Consider the following 6376-nt stretch of genomic DNA (forward strand, 5'->3'; position numbering starts at 1 on the left):
AAATTAGATTAAGCATCCTTAGTTCATTTTCTTCTGCCCCCTCCCCACCATATCTCCTATCCATGTCTTCATAAACCTTTGTTGCTGTGTTATTGGTTTGATGCTGGAGGTAAATTTTAATTGTTTTCACCAAAAATGTCTCCAGGTGGGTAATAAGTGGAGATTTTTTTTGGTCAGGAAGGGGATGGGTATCCTTTGTCACACAAAGCCCAGCACCCTGGTCCCCTTCAAGAGGTTGCTCAGTGTGCGTCCACGTAACCTGTGCTGACTAGAAAGAGAGACCACAGGAGCTGAAGGTGGATATGTCTTCCTGTAATCAGCATTACACCAAAAGAGCTCTCTGGGTTTGAGAACACATTAGAGAGCATGGTTGTGACCTGTAGATCTCAACTGAGTCTGTAACATCTCATGGGAATACTGAAATGCAGAGAATATAGGTATATATACTCACACATCTCTCCAGAGTGAATGGCCTTGAAATTATAGACCTTTGTTTTGATCTTCCTCATGGATAAAGTGGTCAAAATCAGTAGGAATACTGCTGAGGTAGATGAAAACACAACAGATGCAAACAAGTCACTAATGAAAAACTGAACTTCATGTATTTTGTGCCCATACTCTGAATCGTGAAACCTACCCATTCCAGGAAGCTGTGTGATTAATAAAGGGATTTACAGAAATCCTTGAATAAATACAATCTAATTTAAAATTTGAGAATAAATTTTACCAACATTTGGACCGAACTTGAGCATGTACATGCTTTAATGAACTTGTATTATGCATATATACTTTCTTGAATTTGACATTTCAAATTACATCTAGTAAAGTGAAAACCTAATACAGGGAGGGTGTTTGTACTTAAAGTCACAATCACTTTCCTTGCAAAGTTTCTGTCAAATCATTTAACTTTACATATTTTAATGTGTCTAAATTAAGAAAATAGTATCTTGAGCTTTCAGATTTTTCTTCTTTTCTGAAAAAAAAAAAAAATTCATTTGGAAACTTTTTTTCATAACAAACCAACAGCTAAAAATGCACTTATTACTGAATAGCAGCTGGAACTGTGCTGGTAACAGATTTTTCTAATGTTAATTTAATAGACTAATCAGGATTGTGGTTTTTTTTTTTTTAATTTTAGTTTAACCTATTTAAGCAGAATATTAAGCTTTAAATAAATATTTTCTTAGGTCATTTGAAAAATTCATTTTACTTGTTCATTTTAACAAAAACCTAATACTTTGTACTCAGCTAAAAACTGAGACAAAAATATGTGAAGATAGAAAAATGGCACTGTTGGGTTAAAAAGTCAGAATTCAACTTCTAAAAGGCAATGAAAAGATGATTTTAACTAAGCAGTTCATCAGTAATTCATAAGATTTCAATTAATCTAAATTTCAGTTTTCTCACTAAAACCTGGACCAGAAATTTATACCCAATTTTATCAGATATTTATCTTCATTTCTTTATTTTATCCTTTGATTAGTCTAGAGAGGGTACAAGCACCCAAAGCAAAACAGATTATGTTACAAAGAAAGCATCTTCATAGTCAAAGGAAGAGAAATCACTTTTTGTAAATGTAACAGTGCTATTTGGGCAAGCATCCATCCCCCCCCCGTCAAGAAAATTCAAGAAATTAAAAGGGGGGTTAGCAGATCAAAGGCAGTAGTTCTTATATAGGCTGCATAGAAAAGGAAATCTGTAATACCAGTGAGTTAAACAATCCTACAAATTTCCACCAATACTCTTATTTAAGTAGTTTGATTGAGCCAATGAATGGTAGCATAGCGAGATAAATTCTCATGACCAGTTTGAGGCATTCTGGAAAACCAGAACCTAACTAAAGGAGACCTTCTAGTATCTTTATGTAGGGCTGAACTTAACACTAAATTGTATCTTTCATGAGGCTAGTAAGTACATTTTCTTGAGTGATTCCCCTCAACATACAAGTAAAAATTCTATTGCCCTTCTTGCAAAGCATCTGCAAAAGGAGGAACCCTCAGATCATCTAAGTAACATGAGCATATCTTTTTTCACATGGTTCTGCATAATACAAAAATCATACAGTCACAAATAATCACACCCTTCACTTCACACTGACAAAAATTCTGATGGGATGCTAAGATTTCTACCAAATATTTTCCTATCAGAAATTACAAGTGTTGCCAAAAGTATTCAAAATAAGAAATTTCCTATTAGGTTACAATACCAGACATCACTATTTTTGCCCGAACATTTCCATCCCATACAAAACTAACGGAGCAGTTGCATTAAATCTCTTTCTTCCAGCTTCCAGTTGTATATCAAGCTGTTCTTCAGTTTAAAAAATTAGGGGACAAAGATATTGTTTCTGCAATCTGAAACTGTCACTTTTCTGGCAGTTTATGATGAATTAGTATAGTATAATATAATGTAGTATAATATATATTTTAGCAAGGCATGTAATTTTTCATCTGTTCTTCTGACATTCTTACAGACCTTGATCTTGCAAAAAGCAGGAAGGGTAGATTCTCAAAGGAAGTCAGGTATCTTAACATATAAATATATATATTTAAGCAGTATATAAATAGGAACTTCACTGAGTGTTCAGGTATCACAAGAAATTACGTGCTTTATTCCCAATGAAAGCAAATGAGGGAACAGCTTAAAATTTTGCACTATATGTTGAGTATTTGCTGTTTTATATAGCATTTTTATACATTTGGCAAGGAAGGGGGACAAAAGAGCACATAGTAACGTGTCTCCATAGCTTAGTGGTTAATGTAGGATGGGTATACAGGAGTTCGAGACTGTGCCCTGAGGGTTTTGCACATAGTTAGAATGGATGATTGATGTCTAAAATGCACAGATGGCTTATGGAGTGTGAACTGCACCATGGAAATCCCCTGTCCAAAGGGAGTTCTTCAGTCGTGGAGTTTAAGAATCTGGATCACATTTGCAAACCCTTGGATTTTCTCTCTTTTCTCCCTTCTTTCTTTTCTCCTTTTTGGCCTAGGGATAGTAGCTGTCCTATTCAAAATAGATTACTCCATCTCCAGTGCCAGTCACCTCTGAGCTGGTGATTGGAGTCCTCTCCCAGGGTTGAGAGCTGCAGTTTTGAGTCTCCGATAGGCAGTGGAAGAAATGGGATGCAGCTCTCTCATGTTATGGTCATGACCAGAGAGCTGTCTCTGGACATTGGAGATGTTCTCCAGCACTGAGGACAAGACAGTCTCCAGAGGTTCCTTTCAACCTCAGCCATTCCATGATTCCTTGGAAAGGAAAGAGACATCTGTGTCCCACACCTGGATTTGAACGTGAGCATTGTAGGCATCTTTTAGAAAAGCTGGTAGGGTTTTGAATCTTCAGTGAATGGAAATGGCAGATTAGGTTCTGCCTCACATACTGCTTTTTGCCAGGGCTTGTTTCTCTTCAGTTTTTGCTTCCCTGTTTGCTATCTTAGGTTTTCTGATGGTCCTTCATCTCCTTTCCTTGTAAAATAAAGCTAGCTATCATTGATTCCTCTACATGGACTGGAATTTAGGTTTTATAATACTGAATATTCATACTAAGGGTGTCCAATTTCTTATACTCACTCCCTAAGCACCCACTGTTGCACACCATTGCAAACAGCATAATAATCTCTTTGTACCTTTGGTCTGACATGTCATGGACTCTTATTTTCTCACTACTTGTAATACCTCCTGTCTTTTTGTGCACTTGAGTTTTTGTTTAGGATGCCCCCAAAAAAGAGAACTTCTTAGTGTAAGGTAGGAGAAAGGTAGCGTCTACCCTAAATATTGGAAATATGATCTTGTGAATCTTCTAAATGAAATAAAAAATGCTAGCACTAAAAACTGATTGATTTTGAATTGAGGTGTGAGATACATTAGAACTTCTAATGACATATCTGCATTTCCCTTCAGAAATGGTCTATGAGAAATAAGGTAAACTAGGAGTAATCACTTCATTAATATTAAGCCAACATAATGACTATAATCAACCTAGTTTTGGAATCAAAGGTAATTAATAAAAAAGTTATTTAAAATAAAATGGAGGTAACTGTTGATGGACCATATTTTAATTATGCATGATGAGGAAAGAATTAAGCTTCATAATATCATGGTCTGGTTTTCCAATGAGGACTAGTTGCTCTATTGTCTGCTATTTAAAAAACACAGTGTGATCAAGAAGAAATAGTGACTAATACAACTAATAGATCCTCTAACCCAGAGTAAAAATACAGTACAGGACAAGCGTTGGTCTCTGAAGTACAAGGCATTTCAAACAAATGTTAGGTCATTTTACTTTTAATTCTGTAATTCTGATTCTTACTCACTTTGGGTGAGTGATAAGTCAAAATAAATTTTGACTGTTCTGTAGCTTTCCATACAGAGGCTCAGAATTTAATACAAGTTCTAGTGAAGAACTCTCTATGCATTCAAAGCAGCACAATTAGGGTTGGCATTATTTTCTATCACAAGTCTTTTTTTTCTAGTCAAAAGCTGTTTCTTGAAGATGGAAACTGAAGGAGGTGGCTACACAAAATTCAGTATATCGTTTTGTGGTATTCCCTCCCATCCACTATAAACTTCTGTAGCAGATGGGGGTGGGGGGTGGGGAAAGTTTAAATATAGTTATCCTTTTCCAAAATACTTTATTCTTTTGAAGGATCAAAAATAAAATCATCCTGTAAACCCAGATCAGTTTGTTTTCCCGGTATATATTTCTGAGGTGACAAATAAAGGAGTTCCAACTTACAGAAAAGATAAAGGTGTTGGTTGCTTTGTTTCTAAATGAAACAAAAGAGGCAGAGTTATGTATCAAATGCTAACTTGGAGAAGTAGAAAGGAGGAATACCCCTTTTTTGCTAGATATGAACCAAAAAAGTAAACTTTTGCTCTCATTCTCAAAAGGAACCTGCTTTAATTTTAGAGTTATCACACCCTCAAAATTGTGATGAAATCCTGATAAATACCAACACATGTAGAGCCCTCAAGGTGAAACATGATGCCTACAATTCCTCTCCCCAACTACCCCAGGATCTAGAATAAATAATTTAATTACTTATCGATATATGTCACTGCTAATAGTTCAAGCATATAGCGATCAGTTATACATTGGATTCCCTTAGCATCAGTGTGAAGTATTTTTGTGAAATACTTAGGTGTTTTTGTCCTTGGCAATTTTACAGTTGTCAGTCTGTAAAAACTTCAGAAGTCCCAATTGTATGTACTAGTAGAGCAAGATGCCACCATGAAAATTTCTTCATCTTTTCGTGTTACTGCTTCCTATTTAGACCTGCCCAGGTGAGATCATATCAACTGATTGACCAGCCTTGTTCCTTAAGTCTTCTGGTCCTTGTCACATCTCATTCTTTCCATTTAATAAAGGAAAATGAGCTGTCGTCATGGTATAACCTCCCTGGTTTGCTTTAATGATTACTTGAAACTCAATACTCTTCATTCTGGGCAAAACCAGAATGAAAACTTCATTGTGGATCTCGCCCTATAAATCTTTACTGTGATGTTAGTCCCTTTTACTTGAATAGGACCAGCTGCATGAGAAACCTCAATTGCCATGAATGAGGATTTGCAGATGAAGGTTCCTGTCAATGGAAACAAGGCATAGCAGTCCATCCATCCCAAATTAAGATGCTGTTGGTTTATCTTTATTAGTAGGCTTTTTTAACAGAAGTAAAATGCTCCCTAAGGAACAAAATAACGTGTATTCTCCCTGAAGAGCAGTTAGTTGTCTTTTACTTTTTTATTGTAGAAACTGTGGTATTTAGTGGAGTGTGATCGTGGTCTAGGACTAGGATTTCCAGGCACTGTGATAGCCACAAATATTAGCAGTAATAACAATAGTACATTATACAGAACTTTTATAGCTTATTATGTCCAGAGTCCCTGCAGGTTACCATTTGTTACCTTATCCCGTCCTTATGCCTTGGCGCACTGCCATATTCAGAATCAGCACTACTAGAAAGCAACTAGATTAAGTGCTAAATTATTTCACAGCCAGGTGAAATGGAGCCAACCTCTTCAGCTTCAAACACAATAAAGGGTCAACCTTGGCAGGGCTGGAGATCTCCACTCATGCAATTCTTTGTGGCCCTAAATAAATCCGCTAGGTTCTTTGGGGAAAAAATAATTGGAATTTTTTTCATTCCTACAGTCTTTTCTGAACTTGCATACCTTTTGGGGGTTGAAAGAACTGCCCAGCATTTGACAAGACCTGATTCCATATGAATTTACTGTTGTTTTTATTACTTTACCTCCATCTTCTGCAGGCAGAGGGCAAGGAACCCTTGCTGTCTTAGCTGCAGGGTCCAGAAGGTTTCAGTTTATATATGGGAACCAAATCTCAAAACTTCTTAGGGCTGGGTGGGAAATGATTT

The sequence above is a fragment of the Pygoscelis adeliae genome, unplaced genomic scaffold (genome assembly GCF_000699105.1).
Source record: "Pygoscelis adeliae isolate BGI_AS28 unplaced genomic scaffold, ASM69910v1 Scaffold209, whole genome shotgun sequence".
Taxonomy (NCBI): Eukaryota; Metazoa; Chordata; class Aves; order Sphenisciformes; family Spheniscidae; genus Pygoscelis; species Pygoscelis adeliae.